This window comes from Gorilla gorilla, chromosome 18 (assembly GCF_029281585.2).
Source record: "Gorilla gorilla gorilla isolate KB3781 chromosome 18, NHGRI_mGorGor1-v2.1_pri, whole genome shotgun sequence".
NCBI classification, from domain to species: Eukaryota; Metazoa; Chordata; class Mammalia; order Primates; family Hominidae; genus Gorilla; species Gorilla gorilla.
The window spans coordinates 13194600-13220654 of record NC_073242.2 but is presented as its reverse complement, the minus strand read 5'-3'; the positions used below and the strand labels follow the sequence as shown (position 1 = coordinate 13220654).

The 26055-nt window shown below is 43.0% G+C and overlaps 1 long non-coding RNA gene across 5 annotated transcripts in view; it reads right to left on the bottom strand.

Annotated features, from left to right (window-relative positions):
* LOC134757488 (uncharacterized) overlaps positions 1–26055 on the bottom strand; it is a 439709-nt gene that overhangs the window by 218981 nt on the left and 194673 nt on the right. For all 5 annotated transcript variants that reach the window (XR_010131494.1, XR_010131492.1, XR_010131491.1 and 2 more), the window contains 2 exons: positions 21469–21675; positions 19722–19874 (listed from right to left, as the gene is read on the bottom strand). This is a non-coding gene — a long non-coding RNA (uncharacterized lncRNA). The remainder of the gene's footprint in view (positions 1–19721; positions 19875–21468; positions 21676–26055) is intronic.

Below are 26055 nucleotides of genomic sequence, written 5' to 3'. Positions count from 1 at the left end.
TTCTGTCACCATAGAACACAGAGAGTAAGGGGACAAATTTCTGATAACCTCTTGCCCAGTGGCTTTTTCTCATCCTGTGATATTTTTTAAGATTGGAATAGTCTTTGAAGAGGTGCATTAGCTAAAATTTACAAATCAGTGGATTGGGTCTTTTCAGAATACCCGTCATAGCAGGGGACTCTAAAACAATTAATTTGGGCAGTAGGAAGAACAAAAGAAATCTACCACAGGAAGGCACAGACATTCAATGTATCAGGCTTGCCAGAGACTGGGGGACTCTGGGGGATTTGAGGTTTTCATCTGAGTTCATATCTGATTCTGCTTTGATGACAGGTCTCTGTGTATTTAGCTATCCATTGAATTTGTATTATTGTTTCTCTCTCCTGGGGCTTTGAGTACCTGGAAAGTTGTGCTACACCTGAGTGTTCCTCTCCTCAAAGCCAGGGAGAAGAGCAGGTCTGGTAGGAAGCAGAGAAACAGTTACAGCGGCTATGGCAGATTGCTGCCCATTTGTACTCCAAGGCTGATGCTCAAAGATGCTAGGTCTATTCTTAAAAGTTAAACCCCTCATCAGCTTGTCCAGATGCTGTCCTATTATAGTTGTGCTTTTATTAAACCCAGGCAGCAGGCAGGAGAAGAAAATCCAAGTCATAAAATGTAAGGATGCACACACTTCTCATAAAGTTACTCTTCAGACAAATTTATTTTTTAAATACAGGAAAGAATGATCACATTTTTCCATGACAGCATGCTGTCAAGGCCTGGGTGCTGGAATGATACAAGGGAAGACACAAGCCCAGCCCTCCAAGGAGCTTTTCTGTCTCTATCCTCCAAAGCCTGCAAACTGTTCATGTTATTGCTAAAAATAAATAGCCAGCATTTATTACTTACTACATTCCAATCCCCCTACTAAGCATGTTCTTACTGAATCCTCAACATAGGTCTAAATGTTGGTACTGTTATTATCTCCATTTATAGACAGGGAAGCCAAGGTGCAACAAAGGTGAGTGTCTTACCCAAGTTCTCACATCTCTCAAACAATGGAGCTGGCAGGTGAATCCATGAGCCTAGGCTGCTAATCTCTCTACTCATTACTATCTAGGATGTGGTGAGTGATGGGAACATGGAATACCCAAATCCTGCTCCAAAACCCTGAGCCCCTGGTGATTCTCTTAGGTACTCAATAGTCTCCCTCTGGTAATTACAGCCCGAACACATGGCTTAGCCCAAAAGCTATTGACAGTCTCCCAGCCACCACCACCCTGAAGCCAGAATCTTGCCTCTGTCAATTTCTAGAGAATGAAACGCTCATGAGAAGAAGAAAGTCAGCAAAGATGAGGCAGAAGATCCTGATTCTGAAAACCCACCCAGGATCCTGGGGATGGGAATAGGGGATATTAAAACAGGGGGATGTTCAGAGATCAGGAAGGGAGTTAGGATTCAGAAGAGAAGAAAGATGTTAGTTCTCTACAGCAGAGACAGAGTCCTGTCCATCAAAACCTACGTTATACAGATTACGTCTCCCAGCCTCTCTGGAAGATGCATGTGGCTGTGGGGCCAAGTTTTGATCTACGGAATGTGAGCAGAAGTGATGGGTGTGTGCCTTTTTTTCTACCTATTTCAAAAGTTGTCATGCATAATTCCCCGTAGTTTTTTCCTTCCACCAGCTGAATTTTATTATCAATAATGACTTTGGAATACCATGTTGAAGATAGCAGAACTTCCACTGGCCTGAGTCTCTGAGTGACAGCATGAAATAGAGCCTCCCTCACCCACCTGGAGTCTCTTTGGACTATTAAATGAGAAGAACAAACTTATATGGAGTTGCAACTAATATATACTTCAGATCTATTTGTTATCACAGCCAGCATTGCTCTGAATACTACTCTGTTCCTGAGGAACCAGGAGAAAGCCTCACAGAAGAAAGAACTCTTAAATGACATCTGGTTAGAGCCCTGTATCCCACAGGTGCTCAATACACGTGGAGGTTGACTCCAATGTAGAAAGAGTTCTAGAAAGATGAGCTAGAATCCCAAAGATAAGATTATGGATCTGAGGTTAGCCCTATTAGGGCATACAGAGAGTAGATCACAGAAGGAAGGGGGCCTGTTGTGGTCTGGAGTAATCTAGGAAAATTCTGGAAGATATTGACTGCAAGCAGAAGGTGCATCACTTTGGAACTTAACTACAAAATTGTGTCATGGGGGGGAAATGCAAGACTGTGAGACCTGGATTGTAGTCTTGGTTCTGTATCCACCTCTCTCTCTCTCTGTGACTCGGGCAGGACGCAGCCCCTCTCTGAAAAGTTATCGCCTCCTTTGTTAAACTAGGAGGTTTGGAAAAAAGATAATTGTTATAAAGAGGCAGTTCAACACAATAGTTAAGAAACTCAGTTCTGGGGTGGGATGTCTACTTTAAATCTGACCTAAAACATATTAGCTCTGTGGCTTTTGGAAAAGTTTCTTGACTTCTTATGCCTGTTTTCTTCCCTTTAAAAAACAGGATTAATAAAATGCCCATTTCATGGGGGTGGTTTTAAGATTTAAGTGAGATGCTAAGTGTAAAGCACTGACATTCCTGACATTGCATGTGCTGTGTGTGTGTCTGAGTACTGGCTTTACATGAAGATGAATCTCACATCAGACTGCCTTGGCCACCACTTGGAGAAAAGTTCTGAGCACTTGCAGTAAGTGGTAGGAGAGATGCATTTGCCACTCAAGCAAAAGGAAAAGAAGATCTTTAAAAAATTAAAATTGGGAGAGTGACGTTCAAAAGGTCAGGGTGAGAGGTCCCTAGCTGCAGCACTACCCACCCAGGTGGCATGGACAGGGTCTGTGGTGTGGACACTGCTGTGCTCCACTGGGTGGGAGAGATTGAAAGCAGCCAAATAATTCAGGACACCAAACCCAGTTTCTCAGAGGAAAAAATGATGCTTTGTAGGGCAACTGTCCAAAGAGGCGTTGTGCCCAAATGGCTAAGAAGAAGCATGCCCAGGAAAGGTGATCACAGAGTCTCAGAGCCCAAAGGATTCTATCCGATCTGAGGATGAGATGCTATCACTTCTCAGATTTTACTTCATGACTATGCGAAACTCTTCATAAATATACTATCTCACTGAATCCTCCAACTATCCCATGAGGCAGACACTGTTAAAATCCCCATTGTAGAGATGAAGAAATCAAGGCACAGAGAGATTAAAAAAAAAAAATTGATGCTACACATCCAGAAAAAGACAGAACTGGTGACAAATCCACAGGGTCTGGGTCTGACCCCAGAGCCCCAGGTAATAGCTGCAACGTTACATCAAAAGCAGCTTAAGGGAAATCATGCAACGAAAGAAGAGAATGAATACATGAATACATGCAAATGAATGCATGGATTGATGAGAAAATGGAGGTGGAGGAAAAATAAAGACAAAAAGTAATTGAAAGCCATTGGGTAAACTTAATTTGTCAGATTTATTGCCACTGACTATAGGATATAATGATTTGAGAAAGGCCATGAATTAAATTCAGCTCCTTAGAGGCCAGAGTGGACCAAAACAACAACAACAATAACAACACCCAGATCTCAAGGCCATAAAATAAAACCCAACTATATGCCAAGGAGCCCTAGACCACTAGAACACTTTGCTTGTTTGTTGTTGTTGTTTGTTTACTTCCCAAAGACACAAAAGAAAACTTTGAGGGCCTTTATAAAAGAAGAAGATTTCTTTTCTTTTCTTTTTTTTTTTTTTGGTTTGTAGTTGAGAGGAATTATCACCTACTGTGATCCCAACTAATTTTATTTTAGACTTGATTATATAAACACATTGATAAGTAGAGAAAATAATTATCTAGGTAACATCACATCCTTTCTGTTTCCCCTTCCTACTCCCACAAAGCCCAGCATCTGGGAATAATGGCAGAAAAATCTCATTACCTTATAATTTAATGGCTCTTTTAAACATTTACAGTCAATTTTGACATCTACTCTTTATAATAATAATAGTAGTTTATTTAGCACCTAATAAATGTCAAGCCCACGTGCATCACTTACATGACCTAATGTGATTTTAACAATAGCCCTGATGTGGTAAATATTATAACTTGCATCTTTGCAGATGAAACAGGTTCAGGGAATCAGCAATCTGGAAGTGGAGACAGGACCCAGATGCAGGTCAGCTGGACTTTGAAGCCACACCCTGTCCATCACAAAACATTTCTTTAAGCCTATAGTTCTCAACCTTGCCAGCCCACTATAACCCCTCTAAAGGGCTTGTTAAAAATAACCAACGTTTAGGCCCCTTTTCAGAGCAAATGAATCAGATTCAGTAGAGAAGGAGTGTGGCTGGTCACCTGGCACTTTTAAAACTCATCACTTGATCTTTCTTTTTTTTTTTTTTTTTGAGACGGACTCTTGCTCTGCCATGCAGTGGCGTGATCTTGGCTCACTGCAACCTCCGCCTGCCATTCAAGTGATTCTCCTGACTACAGGTGCCCATCACCAGGCCTGGCTAATTTTCATATTTTTAGTAGAGACGGGGTTTCACCATGTTGACCAGGCTGGTCTCAAACTCCTGACCTCAACTGATCCACCCGCCTCGGCCTCCCATGATTTTTCTTTTTAATTGAGATAAAATTCACCCATCAAGTAATTTAAAAATGAATAGTTCATTGGCCTTTACTACATTCACAGTGTTGTGTAACCACCACCTCTGCCCAGACATTCCAAAACATCTTAATCACCTCCAAAAAGACCCTATACCCATTAAGCAGTCACCTCCCCTTCCTTTCTCCCCTGAAACCACTAATCTACTTTCTGTCTCTATGAATTTATTTATTCTGTACATTTCATATAAATGGAATCCTTCCACAGGTGGCTTTTTGTGCCTGTTTTCTTTCACTTAGCATTATGTTTTTGAGGTTTATCCACATTGTACGTGAATCAGTACTTTATTCTTTTTTTATTGCTGGACAGTGCAATATGTCTTGAGAATTGCCATTGAATGCTAATCCTCACAACTGCCATGTGAAGTTGCGGGGCATTGCAGATTTGTATTTGCGTTTTGACAGTGAGAGACTCAGAGCAAGGGATGTGCTCCAAATCTCACAAAATCTGGTCTCCTCTTTCTCTAGGCCCATGGTATTGCCACCACATGATCCTTCCTCAGCCAAACTCAACAAATACACTTTTCCTACAATTTGGGGGGTTCTCTTCCCTCTATTTTTGTTTCTTCCTCTATTTTGTTTCTTCCCTCTATTTTATGTTAGTAACACTCACATAAAGCTCAGACAGACTCTCCAGGGTCTTAGCAATGCATGTGTTGGGGCTCAGATGGGCTCGACTTTTTTTTTCTTTTTCTGGAGATGGCGTCTTGCTCTGCTGCCCAGACTGGCCTCGAACTCCTGGCCTCAGAGATCCTCCCACATCACCTTCCTGAGTAGCTGGGACTACAAGCTGCACTGACCTATTTTTTTTTTTGAGACAGAGTCTCGCCCTGTTGCCCAGGTTGGAGTACAGTGGCGCAATGTTGGTTCACTGCAACCTCTGCATCCCAGGTTCAAGCGATTTTCCTGCCTCAGCTTCCCAGGTAGCTAGAACTACAGGCATGTGCCACCATGCCCAGCTAGTTTTTGTATTTTCAGTAGACACGGGGTTTCACCATGTTGGCCAAGCTGGTCTCAAACTCCTGACCTCAAATGATCCACCCACCTTGGCCTCCCAAAGTGCTGGGATTATAGGCGTGAGCCACTGTGCCCGGCCTGCAGCACTGACTTTTTGACCCTTTTTATTTTTGTCTTAGCAGCTACTCTTTACCCACTTATGAAGACTGAGAAGCTCTCGAGCATGAATAACTCTCTTCCTTCAAGAAGCTCAATCCCCATCATTTCTTCATTCATTCATTCATTTTACAACACTAATGAAGTGACTCCTTTTGTGTTCTAGGAACTACACGACAATCTAGGGATATAGATGTGAACAATATAGATGTGAACAACATAAATGTGTACATTGTTTGGGGGAGTCAACTGTCTAGTAGGGAAAGTCAGAAATCAAGCAAGAGATACAAGCAATAGTTAACAGTTTACAAGAGAGAGGAATGCCACAAAAGAGATGCAAGGATCACTGAGAATTTAATAAAGGAGGGGGCTTGACCCTGCCAAGGGCTTGGGGCACTGCTTCTCCACTGTCAATGTGTGCACGCATCTCCAGGGACTTGTTAACATGCAGATTCTGACTCAAAGGTCTGGGCTGGGCTGAGATGCTGCAATTATAACAAGCTTGGAGGTGATGCTGATGCTGTTGGTCTGTGAACCATGCCTTCAAGCACTGAGGTGTGAGCTGGGTCCTGAGGGACAAATAATAGTTAACCAGGGATGTTCTCTCCTCCTGAACAGGTTTGCTCATCATTGCTTTGGGCAAAAAGAGCCATTCTCTGACCTTTCAGCCCCAGACCCTAGCCTGGCAGATGATGGAGAAATGGTTAGATGGAGAAATGGTTAGAGGATGGGCAGGCAGGAGACAAATAGGCTCTCCACCTTTGTACAAATATTTCAGAAAGTCATTGTGTTAGGAGGCTCTGGAGTTATGAAACATGTGCAGCCTTTAGAGAACGTCTGGTTCCATTCTTGCATTTTAAAACTAGGACCTGGAAGTCTGCACAACCCTCGATATTTATTAACATTTACTGCTCACCTCTTGTGTGGGAAGTCCTATGCCATGCATGTCGTTCACATTAACTTGTGCAGTTCTCAAAACAACCCATAATAATTGACATTAACATCTGCAGATTGTAAAGGAGAAAATGTAAGCAAACACTTGTCCAGTGCCACACAGCTGGTAAGTGACATAGCTGGGATTTGAACCCCCACCTCCAAACTGCCTAACTCCAAAGCTGCACTCTTTGCATGGCATCTGCTGACCTAATTATTTATTCATTCATCTGCTTAATTTTCAGCCTTAACTTTTGCTGAAATAGAGACAGGCAAATGAGCGGCTGCTTTGAGCTCATTAATTATGAAATGCTTCTCCTACCTAGACCTCCAGCTACAAAAACTTTCCATACTCTTTACCTTATTGACAACTTCATCTGGAACTTTTCAGTTGCAAATTTGAAAAAAAAAAACACAAAAACTCAAATGATCATAAGCAATGTCACAATGTCTCTTCTCCCTGTCCCTCTCTCATCTTTCCTTGTTTCCACCTGTCTGCATCCCTCTTGCTGTCTTGCCTATGTTTAGGAAAGTCATATCAAGGAACTCAACTTTAACTTCATAGGAGACAGAGACTCATTTTGTAATTCCTCCCTTATCCCAATCCTGGCAACCTCATGGGAAATTGAGTAAACCAGCTCATTTATTAGGAGGGTCATGACAGCAAATCAGACCATTGGATCTGATTCAAAAAAATATAACAGATTCCAAGCCTAAAAGTGACCCTCCATCAGAAAGGGTGCCCTATCAAGTCAATAATCTTTGGGCCAACCTTGGGCAAAGGGAGCTAGTAATTTAATTAGAAGCTCTTTGGACTGTGAAAAGTGATCATTTTTCATCACAGCTTCAAGGACACCATTTTTCTTGCAGCTTTCCAATTGCCTTCATAGTCAATGGTCCAAAATAATCAAGATCATACTGCATGATGTTGTAGGCAGGGCATGGAGTGTGTAAGGAGACAGAACTCTTCCTGCGGAAACCAGCACCTCAGGCACGTCAGGGAGCCACCCTGAACCTCACCTTCCCAGTCTGTAAAGTAGGATGAATCATCATTTCTGCCTTGACTCATTGCTGTGGGAGCTGTGAGTACTGCACGTGTGAGGTGTCCTGAGATATGCCTGACACGTGGTGGGCCCTCAACAAAGACTAGCGGTTACAGAGGTGACTTCCATATTAGCTGGATAAAATGTACATTCTTTTTTAACACTCCTCCGGCATTCACCATGTGCCATGCAGTGTTCTCAGTTCCTTCACATAGATTAATTCATTTACATACTCACGGCAACCCTTTAATATGGGCATAGTATTATCTTCATTTCACAAATGAGGAAACTGAGGCTCAGAGAAGTTGTCCAAGGTCATAGAACTAGCAGTTGTAGAACGATGATAGATGGAACCCAGACAATCAGGCCCCAGGGTATACACTCTTCAATACAACACCATACTGACTCTCCCACTTAAAATCGTAGGATCTCTAAGAATAGAAAAGTAGTAAGAAGGCTGAATATTCTCTTGCTGCTTAAGATCAGCCAAATGCCTCACATGCTCTATCTCATTAGTCCTTGTTATAACCCAATAAGCTATACCCTATCATTATCACCATTTTACAGATGAGAAAACAGAGGCATGCAGAGAATAAATAGCCTGACCCAGGTTTACAGCTAGTAAGTGGATTCAGATCCATGCCTATCTGAGTTCGAGCCCATGCTAGCAACCATGCTGCTATTTTGAATCCCAGAAAGGCTCTCCTCCATTGGTGCTCCCTTCAAAGCAGTAGAGGATTAGCTGGGATGACCACCCAAGAGGCTCAGCTCAGAGTCAGGGTGGGCAGTTGCCCTCTGCTCAAAGTCAGAGCAGACTCAGAGGATGATAGTGATAGAGATCATCACACGTACAGCCCATTTCACAGATAAGGAAACTGACCAGAAAGGAGAAAGCACCTGTCCAGTGAAGTCAGTGCTGAGTCTTCCTTTGGGGCTACCTCTCTTTGGAAAATCCTCTAGTATTCTCTAATAATTATTCTTAAAAAGGTCTAAAATATGGGAAAAGCTTTAAGTCAAACTATTATAACTAGCATCCTTAATAATGGTAAAAATGTATATGAACAACTTCAATGTCCAGCAATAAGGACTGTTTCAATAAATTATGGTGCATCCAGACAATAGCATATTGTGTAGCCACTCTCACTCAGCACTTTGGGAGGCCAACGCGGGTGGATCGCTTGAGGTCAGGAGTTAGAGACCAGCGTGGCCAACGTGGTAAAACCCTCTCTCTACTAAAAATACAAAAATTAGCCAGGTGTGGTGGTGCATGCCTGTAATCCCAGCTACTCAGGAGGCTGAGGCAGGTGAATCGCTTGAACCTGGGAGGTGGAGGTTGCAATGAGCCAAGATCGCACCACTGCACTCCAGCCTGGGTGACAGAGCAAGACTCCATCTGAAAAGAAGTAATAGTAAGAAGAACTACTGGAATACTATGCAGCCATAAAAAAAGAATGAGTTAATGTCCTTTGCAGGGACATGGATGAAGCTGGAAGCCGTCACTCTCAGCAAACTAACACAGGAACAGAAAACCAAACACCGTATGTTCTCACTCATAAGTGGGAGTTGAACAATGAGAACACACGGATGCAGAGAGGGGAACATCACACACTGGGGCCTGTCCGGAGGTGGGGGGCAAGGGGGCCTGTCAGGAGGTGGGCAGCAAGGGGAGGGAGAGCATTAGGACAAATACCTAGATGATGGGTTGATAGGTGCAGCAAACCACCATGGCACACGTATACGTATGTAACAAACCTGCACGTTCTGCACATGTATCCCAGAACATAAAGCAAACTATAAATAAATAAATAACTCAAATAAGTAGTAGTAATAGTAATTTCCTTGGGGCTGGACTTCGGGACGAATTGTTTATTCTGCACCCTAATAACTCTCTAGGTTGTCTGGTAACCAATCACTCTTTGGACAGAGTCTTGAGCCTGTCAACTGGACCCCAACTCTACTACCAATCTCTTGGTCCAAACGACCATCCCCTTTCACCCGAACAACAGCAACATTCTCCCAACTGGTCTTCCAGCCCTAAGGTCCACTCCCTGCCTCTACTTTGCGTCTTATGTAGCAGCCAGAATGATCTTTACGTGAATATGACGGTGTTATGCCCTTGCATTACCCCTCCGATGGCTCACCACTGCCCTCAGGATAGTCTCCACTCCACAGCACGGCACACAACTGCCCTCTCCAGCCTGATCTCATTTTTCCGCATTTTCTACCTCTCATTCTACACTGCAGCCAGGCAGAAACTTCTGGAGTCCTTCTGCCTCTCCAAGCCCCTTCTAGCCCCAGGACTCAGCCTTGTGGTGTTCTCTCTGCCCAGCACACACTCTACTTCCTTCCCGTGGCTGGCTTCTGCTGTTTCTCTCATCTCAGCTGAGTTACCATTCCCTCTTGATGTAAGTCAGTAGCTCTTCTCAGGGTTCCCACTTCACAATTTGCTGTAATATTTATACTCTGTTATAGTCACCTGTGCTCATGCTCAGCTCTTCCACTAGAAACTAACCTCCACAGGAACAGTGTAGTGCCTCTGTCTTTCTAATATTTCATTCCCAAACGCGTGTGCACTTAGTAGGCACTCGGAAAATATTTGCTGAATTGATGTACCAGACAACTCAATTAGGAGGCTGGTTTGGGTGGAGGATCTAAATTATCCAATTATTTGAAAAGGAAATAAACCTTTTAGGGGAAGCTTAAATGATCCATATCTGTTACGTAAAAGGAATATTTTCCCTGAAATATAGTTTCATTTTCCTCTGTGCTATAAGGATTTAGCCCCCCCAAACCCTGAAATGCATGGAAACCACTAGGTGGTCAAAGAAATGCATTAAAAATTCAGATGTTCAGGCACTACCCACAGGGATTCTAATTCAGCAAGTATGGGGTGAGGCCCAGGAATCTGTATTTATGATAATCTCCATGGGGGACCTTGACATGTACACCCAAGTTAGAATACAACTGAAATATATTTGAAGCCCAGCCTATTGCTTGGCACAAAGCAGGGACTCTAAAAATGTTTGTTCTACTCACTCATTTCCCTGACAGATGACAGCAGGCCTGGTGTCTCCTAATTCCTTTATTCTAACGTCATGTATTTTCTACCTGTTAAGCGACACATATGAAGTAGACCCCAGAGCTGAAACTCCATCCGTCCTTGAGCCCACTCTGGAATAGAAATGCATCTCAAGCCCATCAGACTGTAGGAGCTACAATCCTTCCTGCCTATTAATGATATTATAGAGGCAGCTGGCCCACCACGTTAGTATGACAAGTCTATTTTCATATGGAAAATTATAGAGAGGCATAAACATTTGCTAACTCAAGAGATGTTATTATAGCCTGCAAATTGCATTCAGATGTTTAGTAATACTAGAGTTAATGGATTTCTGAGAGTTCTTCAGCAAGTGAGCCCATCTAAGAAAAACCTTTCTTTTCTGTTTTTATAAAAAAAGGTGTTGCCCAGCAGCCCCAATCCAGCAGGGTGGTTACTGGCTGCAGTGGGGAATCCCGAGTCTGCAGGCATCCAGGGACTGAAAGAGGGCAATATTCCCTCTGATTCCGTTAAATGTAGGACTGGCAGGGAAGCCCCTTACTGCCACACTCTGCAGCTTTGAAGGAATATTAAAGAGAAGAAGGCATTTACTGTTGACTGAGCATTTACTATGTGCCAGACCCCCCACCAAGCACATTGCACTCGCATCTCACTTTACCCTCCCTGCACCTCATGGGGTGGTATTATTACCACCTTTTTAAAGATAAGTAAACTGAGGCACAAAAAGTTCAGGGACGTTGCTTGAAATCTAATGGCTCAGAAGTCCAAGAGGTGAAATTTAAACTCATGCCATCCAACCTCAGAACCCAGACTCTCAACCACCAAAGTCGACGTGTGAGGCTTAAACAGTCCTGCTATCATGATACCCATTTTATAGATGTGTCATTTGCATCAAAAAGTCTCTTGCCTACGAGACAGAACCAGAGTTCAAACCAGTTTAGTAAGTGCTTGCCCAGCCAGTCAGTCAATGAATTTTGCTGAAATTCTGCTCTGTGGCAGGCTCTGAGCTAGGCAATGAGAAACACGACAGACACCATCCCAGTCCTTGGAGATTTTAACCTTTTGTGCTGGGACTCCCTCTAGCATGGAAACCCCTTGGATAAAAATGTCAACGGCATTGCTGGCCAGGCACGGTGGCTCACATCTGTAATCCCAGCACTTTGGGAGGCTGAGGCAGGCGGATCACGAGGGCAGGAGATCAAGACCATCCTGGCTAACATGGCGAAACCCCGTCTCTACTAAAAATACAAAAAATTGGCCGGACGTGGTGGTGGGTGCCTGTAGTCCCAGCTACTGGGGAGGCTGAGGCAGGAGAATGGCGTGAACCCGGGAGGCGGAGCTTGCAGTGAGCAGAGATCGAGCCACTGCACTCCAGCCTGGGCGACAGAGCGAGACTCCATCTCAAAAAAAAAAAAAAAAAAAAAGTCAAGGGCATTGCTATTTATGGCTATGGTGCCTTGTGTCCCCTCATTTGGCCTCATGACCCCCATCCTTTGGCCACCCAGAATACCTTGCCCTGGCCCATATCCAGAATCTGATCCAAATAGTCCTCTGCAATCCACCTTTAGACAGTGCTTCCAATACATGAATCCATAAAATCAAGTGATGGTCAGTATATTCCTCAGCTTGGGCTGCCATAACAAAATATCTGACTGAGTGGCTTCAACAACAGAAATTTATTTTGTCACAATTCTGGAGGCTGGAGGTTCAAGATCAAAGTACCAGCAAATTCAGCTCCTGGTGAAGGCTCTCTTCCCAGCTTGCAGTCATCTCAACGTGTCCTCACAAGGCTGACAGACAGAACTCAGTGTCTCTTCCTTTCATTATAAGGACACCAGTCCTATGGATTAGGACCCCACCATTATAACCTCCTTTAACCTTAATTATCTCCTTAAAGGCCCTATCTCCAAATACAGTCCATAAGGGATTACGTTCAACATGAATTTGGAGGGAACAGAATTCAGTCCGTAACAGTCAACTGTATTTCCCACCCTTATATCTCCGTTAACCTTAATTATCTCCCTAAAGGCCCTATCTCCAAATACAGTTCATAGGGGATTATGTTCCACATGAATTTTGGGTGACAGAATTCAGTCTATAACAGTCAGCTACACTTCCCACATTGTGAAAACCAGTAAATTTAAGAAGCAGAAGATTCTGAGTCATTCCATCCACACTTTGCATTTGCAGATGGGAAAACTGAGGGCCAGACTAGGAGAATGCGTTATCCAGGGCTAAAAATCCAGGCAGGGCCAGAGGTAAGCCAAGAACCAGAGCCAAACCTTGGTCACATATCTAATAGGCCATGTAACTTCACCCAAATGACTTAGCCATTCCAAGCTACAGTTTTCTCACCTGTGAGATGGAGGAATCACAGAAGTACCTGCCAGAAATGTTAAGGGGAAGGATTAAATGAGATCGTGCATGGAGCATCCTGGGATACCCACATGGACATTGCTCCTCTCCCCTTTGGGATAAGGGCTTAGTCTGTTCATATCTTCATTTTTGGCTGCATCCTGATAGCTAAAGCAGAAACTGAGAGCCCCATTTCTCAGCTGTTTCTTTTTATTTGTGGTCATTAAGCCCATGCCCTCTGCCTCCTTCTCATGTAAAGCTCTTTTAATTTGCAGTTTCTCTTACCCCCGCCTTTGGAATGATGACTTTCATTTTAATTGATTGGTGAACCGAGTCTCTATCCTCTTTACTGATGAGAAAGAATAGGAGGAAGAGTCCCAGGCTCAGATCTGAAAACCTACACTCTGCAACTTTGCTGTGCAGCCTTGCTTGCCTTCTCTGAGCTCTAATCTACAGCTATAACATGAGAAATTTTGAATCATGGTGAGTCCTTTCAGTCCTGGCCCTCTCAATACAGCATCTTTTCAAATAGAAGGGTTGCAGAATAGTAAAGCTCCAAGTGATGATATGTTCTTGCTAACAACGTAGAGTGGATTCTGCTGGCCAGGACTCCTGCATGTGATTGTGAATTCCTTTGGGGCTGTGCTCTCATGAGGTCTACCTTAGTTTCCCCATGCCTGGTACACATCACTTTCATTATTTTTATTTTTATTTTTTACTTTATTTTTTGAGACAAAGTCTCACTCTGTCACCCAGGCTGGAGTGAAGTGGCGCGATCTTGGCTCACTGCCACCTCCGCCTCCAGGGTTCAAGCGATTCTCCTGCCTCAGCCTCCAGAGTAGCTGGGATTACAGGCATCCACCACCACACTCAGCTAATTTTTGTATTTTTAGTAGAGAAAGGGTTTTGCCGTGCTGGCCAGGCTGGTCTCGAACTCCTGACCTCAGGTGATTCACCCACCTTGGCCTCCCAGAGTGCTGAGATTATAGGCATGAGCCCCCATGCCCAGCCTCTTTTATTATTTTTTAAATTGACTTCTGTACTTACATATTTACTTCTATAGTGGGTTAAATAGTGCAACCCCCCTAAAAAAAAAAGACACCCTGTCCGAACTTCAGAATATGAGGTTATTTGGAATGAGCACCTTTGTAGGTATAATTAAGTTAAGGCTCTTGATATGAGATTTCCCTGGATTAGGGTGGGCCCCAAATCCAATGATGGGTGTCCTTATAAGAGATAAAAATGATGAGGACACACAGAGTAGAAGGCTATATGAAGACAGAGGCAGAGACTAGAGTGATGCAGAGACTGGAGCGATGCAGCTACAAGCTGAGGAATGCCAAGGATTGCTGACAGCCACCAGAAGCCAGGAAAGAGACATGAATTCTCTCTCAGAACCTCCAGAAATGACCAACCCTTCCAAACACCTTGATTTTAGACTTCTGTCCTCCAGAATTGTGAAGGAATAAATTTCTGTTATTTTAAGCTACCTAGTTAGTGGTAACTTGTTACAGAACTCCTTGGAAACTAATACGCTTACCTTGTTCCAAAGTCTTTATAGGGGTCATATAATACAAGATAAAATACATTTAAGAAAAAGGCCATGTAGAATAGTATAAAACAGGTAAGCACCACTTTCATAGACAAAATGGAAACTATGCTAGAAATAGATGGCACAGTTGGGTTCTGAGCTTCCTAGTGGCAGATGCAAAAAGAGAACCCAATGTCTTACATGGTCCACTGTGTCTATAAGAAACAAACATGTTACACGGCATGAACACTGAGATCCTTAGTGGGGGGAAGTTGTTCCTTAAAGAAGGAAAGGGTCAGTAGTGATCTCTCAAATATATTCTTAATTAAAGTTTTTAGTAAATATTTGTTGGAACAAGTAAGACTTTTTCTTACAGAGGCAACTGTTCCAGAAAGCAGACAAAACCCTCAGGTATCAAAAAATATAATAGAAGTGAAGAGAAACTGACTAGTGTACCCTGATGATATATTTTAAAAATGCATACTATTAAAATATTAAACAAGCCTCCTGGGGACACACCGTCTGCTGCTTCCTGGGCAAAAACCCTGAGTGGTTATTACGCACACACTCTTCCCCAGAGGGAGCACCAGAAAAGCCCAGTGTGTAAGTCCTCCTCTCAGCAGCACCCAGCAGGGAGCCTGGGTCTTGGGCTCAGCTGAGAGTCTGCCCTTCCTCAGGCCACTTGCTTCCTCTTGACAGAGGGCCCAGGCACCACAATTCACTCCTTTATTTATTTATTTATTCAATCATCCATTTGCTCATCAGATGCAAGCCCTGATCTAGGTGCTAGGAATTCAGTAACGAGAAGACCAGATTAGATAAGTATATAGACAGTGCCCAGCACAGTGGCTGGAAAACATCAGAGGCTCAAAGAATTTCACCCTTTTCTTTCTCCCTCCTTCCCGAAACAAACTTGCCATGTGGTTATGGTTGGGAAGCACTGTAAGAGGCACATCACTTTGTTCAATACCCTCAACGCACAAATAGCAGGTTACATTTTTGAAGACTGGGTCATCAAATGTCAGCTCTTTGCATGTGCTCAGTAAGTATTTAAGTGAATAAATGAACAAATAAACCTAAGAAATGATTACTTGTTTTTAAAATGGATTTCTTCTATTTAAAAAAAGTTTTAATTTAAAAAATTAATATATGCATGTAGTAAAAATCCAAACAGTACAAAGTATATATAACTAAAATTAAGTATTAATGACTTCCCTGATACCGTCCCCAACTTCTCTTTAGAAGTATCTATTATTATAAAGTATGTGTGTGTGCATATGCCCAGCCTTCCACAGATATTCCAAGCATTTCCACATCCCTGTTCTTATCATTAGAAATATTCTTTAAGTCCCATGCTTTTTTTCCACTGAAAAAATATATCATGGCTATGACTCCTTATCAGGGCATATTAAGCTATTTTCTCCTTCCCAAATGCCAAAATGGGTACCATTGAGTGAATGGATTAATTAATTAGCCAATTCCCTATTCTTGGATTCTTGGACACTTAGATTGTCTCCAGTCCATGCTATTATAAACAATGAACATCTTCATTGTGCACAGGAATGAGAACATTTGTAGGAAAACATTTCAAAACTGGAACACTTGGGTCAAAGACTATATGCTTTTTGTTTGTTCGGATCATTATTACCAAATAGCTCTCCAAAATATTTACACATTTCACCCTCCTTCCAGCAGTATATAAAAATACCGATTTTCTCACACCCTGGCCAAACCTCCAATTACTGACATTTTCAATTTTTACCATTCTGCCTCTGTAGCGGTTGGACAGTTATTCATTTTGCCCTTATATAAGTCCTTCTCAACAGGAGAGATTCTCTAAGCTCTATTAATGAAATTAAACACCCTTCATTAAATGCCAGGTTCAAGATAAATTTTAATTCTGTTCCACTTCAGCTGTTAATTTTTTTCACCAATCTAGGCTGCCCTTTCTAGACCGGAGTTTCACGTGTCCCACTCAGAGTGGAGACTTGGGTGTTATTTGCACAGCATATGGCACTGAGGAAACAAGGCCAAGGGCTTGGCATCACCATTAATTAAGTTGTTTCAACACAGAGCTCTGTTTGCTCATCCAGATGTGAATCATACTTCACACTCTCATATTTTCCACCATGATGCTTTTTGGAAGGAAAGACTCACACGTCCTGGTGAGGGCTGAAGATGGAAAGTGCTGGAAAAATCATTTTATCCGTATAGAATCAATATCCGGAGCCACCTTGTGTATAGTTGAACATTCCCAAGATACATGAGATTTTGAGAAAGTCAGTGGGTCCATGCCCCTATTTCTCAAGTTGGGCAATTTCAATTGAAACTAGTTCAACAAAAATTCAACTCAATTCAACAGAAATGTGTGAAGTCCTAATATTATATGTTAAGCTCTCTGATGCATCCTGTGAATATGGTGGTAAGCTAAAATAGACACGTGAAATCTCAAAGGGTTCGAAACATGGGGTCTGCATATCTTGTAGTTGGATTCAAGAGATTCCATTAATCCCTAAAATTACACACACAACTGTGCATGTATGTGTGCATGTCTGTGTGTGATTGTACATATTTTCTGGAGAAAAGGCCCATAGTGTTTATCCTATTGTAAAAGATTCCACCCCTTCTGCCCCCATCACCACAACCAAAAACTGAAAGAAAAAAATTTTTTAAAAAAGCTTAAGAATTAACGAGTCCAGGAGTAATGGTGTATCTTCCATCACTTTGAGGACTTCAGGAGCATTTTCAGGATTTTTATTATCTCAAAATCCGCAAGCCTCTTGGTTTTCTCCAACTACAGCACCTCCTGCCTACTGCTTTACCCCTGGAAACAAACTTGTCCAGCCCTTAGAGAAAGTAATCAGTTTTGTCTTTCTTATGCTAAGCAATGCAGTGAATGGTGGGTACAGGAGATGCCCAAGTTTGGTTGCAAAGGAATTAAACCCTTCAAAGTTCAAAAGACAGACTTCCAAAGTCTCATGTCCCTTCTAGACTTGCTTTTCATTTACTCAGTGATCATTTGTCTTTCTAATGACCCACATTCACTCTCATTTACACACACATCATTCACTCACTGTCTCATTCACTCACCATTCAGGTAACACACACTCACTCATCCACACTCACACTCATTCTCTCTGTCACGCACTCATGCAATCATGTGTTCACCCTTCAAACCCTTACTGAGTACATATCACATGTCTGACACCAGGAGACTGTAGATAGAAATGGCCTATGTTCCTCCCCTAAAGGAGAACTTTAGTCTAAAGGGGAATCTGATGCTAACACTAAGAAGTACAATACATTGTCTTACCTACGACAGAAACATGATGTAGGAAGGGTCCGTGCAAATTGCTGAGTAGGCCCTGAGGAGGGGACGGCTGCATTATCCTTGCAAGGCATGGGGAATGCTTCACAAGCACGTGATATTTGAGCTGGGTCTTAAAGGATGACCAGGAGTTTTCCAGGCATAAGAGAAGGAAAAGCAGCCTAAGTGGATAACATAGCATGTGCAAAAGCCCAGGGGTGGGGAAATATCAGAGCATGGTATACCTTGAAGATGGCAGCTTTTTCTTTCCCCAGTTAAAACTTGATTTGTTTTGACCTGGGAGCATGGCTGCTTTAAGAGGCACTCAGCTCATGAGCCTACAGGAAATGCTGCAGCTCTTGGTGACACACTCGCTGCAGGGGCAGGGCCCCAGGAGCCAGGCTGTTTGCTTCCCTCAACATTATGTCAATGGCTCTCCAGATGCTACTTTTATGTGATGAACTCACTTCAGAAGCACATTTGGCCTTCCGCGGTGACAAAAGCCCTGCCTGCCAGTGACTGATTTACAGTGAATGAAATAATCTCTTTCGATCTTTAGGACTTACTTTATGGGACTCCTGCTATGACTGAGTGCCTGTTATTTCTGTTTCCACGGCCCCGCCTTTCCTCCTTCCTGTGGCTCCCATCACATAGGGGAGAGACAAAGGAAGGTTCATAAACAGAAACTGAATTTAGAAGAGGTAAAATGAAAGTTTCTTTGCAAACATATGGGGACAAAAATATACGGGATTCAACTCTTTTGACTCACACAACCTCATTTTCAAATGTGTAGTCATCTGAAGATCTTGCCTAGAACACTTTAAGTGACTCAGATACAGGGTTATATTGTTTAGCTCAAGAGACAATATGGCATGTCGATTAAGGTCATGGACTCTTGAGTTACAGAGAACAGACTTCAAATCTTGGCTCTGCCGTCTAGAACCTGTGTGTACCAATCAGGACCTGTTGGGTGCAAGCGACAGAAAACCCAACTGAAACTGACTTAGGGTGGGGAGAAAAAGGATCGCCACTTTTCTGTCACCTCTCAGTTCTGAGTTCATGCTCTTTGTTAATTTTAGGTTTTTCAAGTACTATTTCCTATCCTTGAAATGGTCTCCATTTTCCCAATCCTCCCCTTATCTTTTTAAATCATAGCTTAACTATCACCTGCTTCATAAGGCTGTAGTCACTGCTGAGGTGAGCCACCAACACTCACCTCCAACTACTGGGAAGTGTGTGGCTAACAGCTCCCACCTAAGGGTCTCTCTCCAGAAAATGCCTTCAGTCAAAAAGAACTGCCCCTCCCAAAGTCACTCTACCTACCTGGGGACAAGCCACATCCCATGACTCTCCCATGTGGCTGTCTCAAGAAAGTACAAGACTTGGGGCCATCCCAGCTTCAGAGCTTGCTGCTGTATGAGTGGAGGCCTTCGTTGCAGCTGCATCACATTCAGCTTCTCTCTTGCTGGATCCCATTTCCTTCACTCCCCAACAAGTGTTGATCTCAAGGCTACTCCCTGAGGAACGTCTTGCATGAAAATCTCCATCTCAGAGCCTATGTCCTGGAGAATCTGATTTAAGACAGATGCTACCCTTGACACTTCATAAGGTTAGGTCAGATACGAAGTCCAGGAAACTTTAATTTGAAAATCACCAAAGCCCTAACTCTATATTACTTAAAAATAAAGATATGTATTATCTCCCATGAAGATTCCTAAAAAATAGTACAGACCTCACAGCTGGTCAATTCACTTGCTCAGTGACATCATGGAGACCCAGGTGTTTCTCCTCCTTTTGCTAGACTGATTTTAGCGCTGGATTCATTCTCAGTCTGTCACAAAGTGGCTGCAGCAGTTCCAAGCATGACACGCAAACATAGGAATGCCTACAAGAAAAAGAGAGAATGTCTCTTCTTACAGGAAAGCACATAATTTTCCCAGAATCTCCCCCGGTAAGCCCTCATAATCTCATTGGCCAGAGTTGGGTCACATGACCACTTTCTAAACCAATCACTGGCTAAGAGAATGAGGCCCACGTGGGGATGGGGACGTCGTCTTCCTGTGAGGAACTTGGCTAAGGGAAGGTGTGGATACCTGAATAACATTGGGATTATGTTAGTAAAGAATAGGGTGAACGGATGGAAGGAAAATCACCAAGAACAGCATGACCTTCTTTCTCTGCGTCCCTAGCAGGCCATACTCCCCATAAGAGCACCTACTATAATGCAGTGAAGAAATCTGCTTCCTCCTCAGTCTCCCTCATGAGACAGAGCTTTATGCAAGCAGGGACTTTTCCTACTTGATGCCAGGTGCCATTCTAGGCACTGGGAGAGCAGATGATGAATAAAACAAAGCCCCCACCCTTTGAAGTTTACATTCTGGTAAAAGAGACAACAATAAACAGACAAAGCCAATGTGTAGTATAACATCAGTGGTGGTGAGTCCTACAAACAGAAATAAAGCAAGAGAAGGTGATTAGGGGGGATTAGGGTGCATCTTTAGAATCTGCTCAGGGAAAGCCTCTCTGATAAAGTTACATTTGAACAGAGGTCTAGGGGAGACAAAGGAAGAAGCCACGTGGTACACTAAGTGCATAAACCCAGGGCATGATTGCCTTGTTCAAGGAGAAATAAGAAAGCCACTGTAGGAAATAAGCGGGGATGAGTTGAGTGCTGCCTAATAGCAACAGAGTGTGGTCCCCAGTGTAACTTAAATTTTTTCTCTTCTTAGCCACATTTTTAAAAATCAGGCAAAATTTATTTTAGTAAGCCAATAGAATCAAAATATTACTATTTTAACAGTGATAATATTAAAAAGTTTTAATGAACTAGTTCTCATTACTTTTTCATATTCCCTTCAAATATTGCAAGCACAAGAATGTCCACAATTGTGGGTTTCGCACTCACAGTGTATCTGGGTTCCAGGTAGCCATATTTTAAGGACTCAGTAACTGCATATGGACAGCGCAGACTGAGATCAGCTGAACTTGGCTGTCAGGTTTTTATTCTTTGGGCTTTTTGTTTTGTTTTGTTTTTGAGATGGAGTCTCGCTCTGTCACACAGGCTGGAGTGCAATGGCGTGATCTCTGCTCACTGCAACCCTCCGCCTCCCAGGTTCAAGTGATTCTCATGTTTCAGCCTCCCAAGTAGGTGGGATTACAGGTGCCCGCCACCACACCTGGCTAATTTTGTATTTTTAGTAGAGACAGGGTTTCACCATGTTGGCCAGGCTGGTCTCGAACTCCTGACCTCAGATGACCCACCCACCTCGGCCCTCAAAGTGCTGGGATTACAGGTGTGAACCACTGCGCCCTGCCTGGGCTTTGTTGTTAGTAAGATGGGAAGCCACTGGAGAGTTTGAGTGGGAATGTGATTTTACTGAATTTGTTCTAAAAAGGATTGAGGTGGCTTTGATGGGAGATTTTCTCCTACAAACATCAGGGGTGGACGTAGACAGACCAGTTTAAAAGGCTACACTTACGTGGCAACCATGAGGAGGGAATAACCCCCAGCCTTCAAACGCAGAGGTGGCTGGATCACAGCTGGGATGCATTCCCCTAGATTCATTTCCATCCCATCCCTCCATCTGCACTGGAAGGGTGGGCCTCAGGCACACAGAATTTCCATGACGGAGGCTGACCTACCCCATCATGAGCTCAGCTGTCTTCATCTCAAAGTCTTCATTTGCCTACCCACAAAGGAAATCACAAGTGGTAATTACTTCAATTTGTACAGAGCATACAAAACCAGACCAAACTCTGTGATGGTACTATCCTCCCTAGACAGCACTAACAGGCATTTTTAGCTTAGGAATCTTGTCCACCAGTCTATCACCATACCACCTTGAACGCTCCCAATCTCATCTGATCTCAGAAGCTAAGCAGGGTCGAGCCTGATTAGTATTTGGATGGGAGGAATCTTGTCCTGGGGCCTGGTTAGTACTTGGATAGGAGGAATTTTGTCCTCCACCGAAATTGTCTGTGGAAGCCACAGGCAGACAAGCCTCAACCTGCAAACGGGTTAGGTTTCATCAAGCTCTCTGTACCCAGGTCCCAAGACTCTGGACAAGTGAGAGATGCACACCCATCTAAATAAAGCCAGGCTCTGTATGCTGACACCTCTTGTTCTGTTTTGTGCTCACAGAAGTTTTATTCAAAGATGTTTACATGGTGACCTTCTTTATATCATAAATAAGGCATGAGCCACCTTTATAAATAAACCATGACACCTAGATGTTAAGTGGCCCTACACAATGCTTATGCCATCAGCTGGTGCTGGGCAGAGTGGACCTACTTTTGCTCTGGCGGTAGCTTCATTTGTCTCTAGCAGTGTTTCTGAGTTGAACTCTTTATATACAATTAAGGACAGACTAGAATGGTCTTGAACTAGCCCTGATTGGGTGTGCTTCTATCTTTTCCTTCAAAGTAGCCCCTGAGCCAGCTCTGACAAACACAATTGAAACCCATCCTATTGTTACTGCCCGATGGTTTCAAAATTTCAGGCATTCACACATTACTCTCACAGTTTTTATTTTCTTTTTTGAGGTAGGGTCTCATGCTGTCACCCAGGCTGGAGTGTAGTGGTGCAATCTCAGCTCATTGCACCCTCCACTTCCCAGGCTCAAGCGATCCTCCCACCTCAGGCTCCCAAGTAGCTGGGACCACAGGCATGCACCACCATGCCTGGCTAATTTTTGTGTTTTTTGTAGAGACAAGGTTTTGCCATGTTGCCCAGGCTGCTCTCAAACTCCTGAGCTTAAGCAATACTCCCGCCTTGGCCTCCCAAAATGCAGGGATTGTAAGTGTGAGCACCGACCACCCTCACAGTTTTTAAACAGCTTTACTGAGCTATAATGTAGATGCCATAAGATCATTTTAAGTGTACAATGTAGTGATTTTTAGTAGATTTGCAGAATTGTGCAACCATCACCCCAAACTAATTTTAGAACATTTTCATCACCCCTAAAAAACCCTCATGCCCTATTTGTTCTCTCCCTTTTCCCATCCCCAGCCCCAGGGAATTACTAATCTATTTCTTTAGATTTGTCTTTTCTGGTCATGTCATATAAATGGACTCAGAATGGCATTTTGTAAGTGGTGGCCTTCCCGTAGCATGCTGTTTTTAAGGTTTATCCATCATGCATCACTACTTCATTCCTTTATATTGGCTGCCCTCACAATTTTTGTCACATTCAAGTGCCACATATATTATTCCTTTCTTAGAAGAGTATAACTATCTAAAGTCAATCACTTTTTAAAAAGCTGTGCTAAAAACATTAGGACTACCAAGGGAAAACCAATATTACTTACAGTATAATGGAAAGTAACTGCAAAATAAATAGAAACAAAATAAAATACTGTCATGAATTGTGTCTCCATAAAAAGATAAATAAATAAAACTGTTATTTAGCTAGTTACTGACATCTGGGCAACTTTGGGCACATTCAGGGTGGGCATGTTTAGAATTCAGAGCACAAACCAAATAGAAGTGGCCTGGTTTTGAGAGGCATTCCATCAATACATAAATAGGCTCACCTATTTATCGTAATAGCTTTGCTATTAGTAGGTGCTTAAATGGGTGTCACTGGAATTAGAGCTGTATGCTTAGAAAACTTTAGTTCTCAACTCTACATCTTAGGGAACAGTCATTCAATAATTATGCGCAAGACCCTGGCTTGGTAAATAATCACGAAACAGGAAACTCTTAATCTTCTTTCCATGCCTGCCTCCAGACCCCCCAAACCCTAGAGAGTGCATATAATTCAACTATAGTACAAGATAAATAGATGATCCTGTTTATGTATTGATGAAATGCCTTTCAACCTGGCCACTTCTTTTATATTTCTTTCGTGCTCTGAATTCTAAACATGCCCATCCCAATTGTCCCTCTAGTGAAATCTTTCACTGGATCTTCATAGTGCTCTGGATAAAGTCCCAACTCCAGCCAACTCGGTATTTGATGTTTCCTGAATGTGTTTCATACCACTGAGGTTTTGTTCCCTGTCTCAGAAACACGTCTCCTTACATCTCCTTGTACAGAGTCCACTCCTTCTTGAAGACAAGCCCAAGCCTTGCCTCCTTGAAACTTACCTGGTTTCCCCAACCCTGCTCTGTGTGTCTGCCCACACGTGTAACTCTCTCCAAACACATAATATGGGATGCTGTACTGTGAACATCCGGTGTTCACAAAAAAACCTTCCTGGACCTCCAGATCCCTGAGACAAAAGCCCTGTCTTTGTTCTATCTCTAAAGCCTCTCCCAGGATCTCCATTTGTTGTATGAATGACCTTAAAAGGAACCTATTAATTCCAACTGCGGAAATTGGAGAGACAATGGCAACTGCCACCTCCTTGGTAAACATCTTAGATCACTTCCCAACTTGTATTTTAGTGGTGCGTGTTAATTTTGTGTCAACTTCCTCTTGAAACTGCCTCCCAACCTTGAAAACATCCCCAGCAAGGTGATTTTGCAAGCTCACAGTTCCCACACCTAAATTCAGCAGCTCAAAGTCTTCTGTCACCTCCTATTTCTCTTTTCTCGCTACTTCATGGTTATAGGTAGCAGAAATAGCAAGCGTCTGTCCTAGGCTTTGTTCTTGCAAACAGGAGTGTTCTGAGGAAAGAGGCGAAGAATGAATGCATCATGCTGGACAGGCTTCCTGGCACAGCAGAGAGAGCATAGGTGCGGGCTCTAAGGCCAAACACTCCAGTTGTCCACTGAAGCCCCTCCCCTCTAGCCAGTTCAGGGGTACTATTCTTGCAACCACCCATTGTTTTCTTGTATCATAAAATTTTCCCTCTCTGCTGTATCATTCCTATCAGAACACAAACATGCTGCAATATTTCTCATCTTAAGAAAAATCATCCCCGATCTGTTTGGCTACTGTTCCATTTCTTTGCTTTCCTTTATTGTGCACACACATAAAAATAATTGTCTCCACTTGTGTTCTTCCCACTCTCTCTTGCTTTCTACCCCAGAAAGAGATTTTTGTCAAAGTCAACAATGATATCTAATGTCCTACAACAAATAATGAATCCTCAGTCCTCATCTAACTCAACCAAGCAGCAGCATTTGATGCAATTAATTGCTCCTGTCTTCTTGAGATACCTTTTTCCCTTGGCCTCCACAGTCTAATTTTTGTATCATCTGTCCCACTAACTATGCCTTCTCAGTGTTCTTTGCTGGGTCTTATCTTCCTGGCCTCCGAGATTGGAGTGCTCCAGGGCTGCACTCCCTAGTGGTTTTAACCATCCCGTAACATTTAATACTGCCTCTGTGGCAACAAATCCCTTATTTTCATCTCCAGCTCCATCCTTTCCACATACAACTGTCTCTTAATATCTCCCCTTGAGTATCCAATAAGTATCTTGAACATAACAGGTACAAAACCAAACCCTTGACCCCACTCTGCTCAAATCAGCTTTGACCAATATCTCTCCATCTTAGTAAATGGCATCTTCTGGTTGTGCAGACAAAAAAAAAAATGTTGAAGTCATTTTTGTTCTGCCCCCGACTCACCACACACATCTAAGCCATCAGCAAGTCCCACACCACTTCCTCAAAATGCATTCAAAATCAATCTACGTCTTCTACTCTAGACGAAGACTCCACCTTCTTTCCCTGGTTCACTGCAGTGGCTTCCTAAGTGGGCTCTGGGTCCTACCTTTGTCCCCCTACAGTTTGTTCTCTGCAAAAAACCTAGGTAATACAAAATATAAGTCAGATAAGGCATAGCTCTCCTCAAAACACTCCTGCAACTCCCCATCTCCCTCTGAATTGAATACATAATCCAAAATCTGTGTAGTAGCTATAAAACATCATATAATATGGCCCCTCTTCACCCCTCTGATGCCACTTTCCCTCCTTGGTGAAGACGTCCCATGGCAAAGCCTTCACATTAGGCTGTTCCCTCTGCCTGGAATGTGGTTCCTCCAGATATTTTCATGACTTGCCACTCCCTTGTTCCCCCCAGGTCTCTGCTCAAATGTCACGTCATAAGACAGGTCTTCTCCAATCACCATAAATCAAATCGGCCCCCACTAGGCTCCTCAAGTCTGCTTAATTTTTTA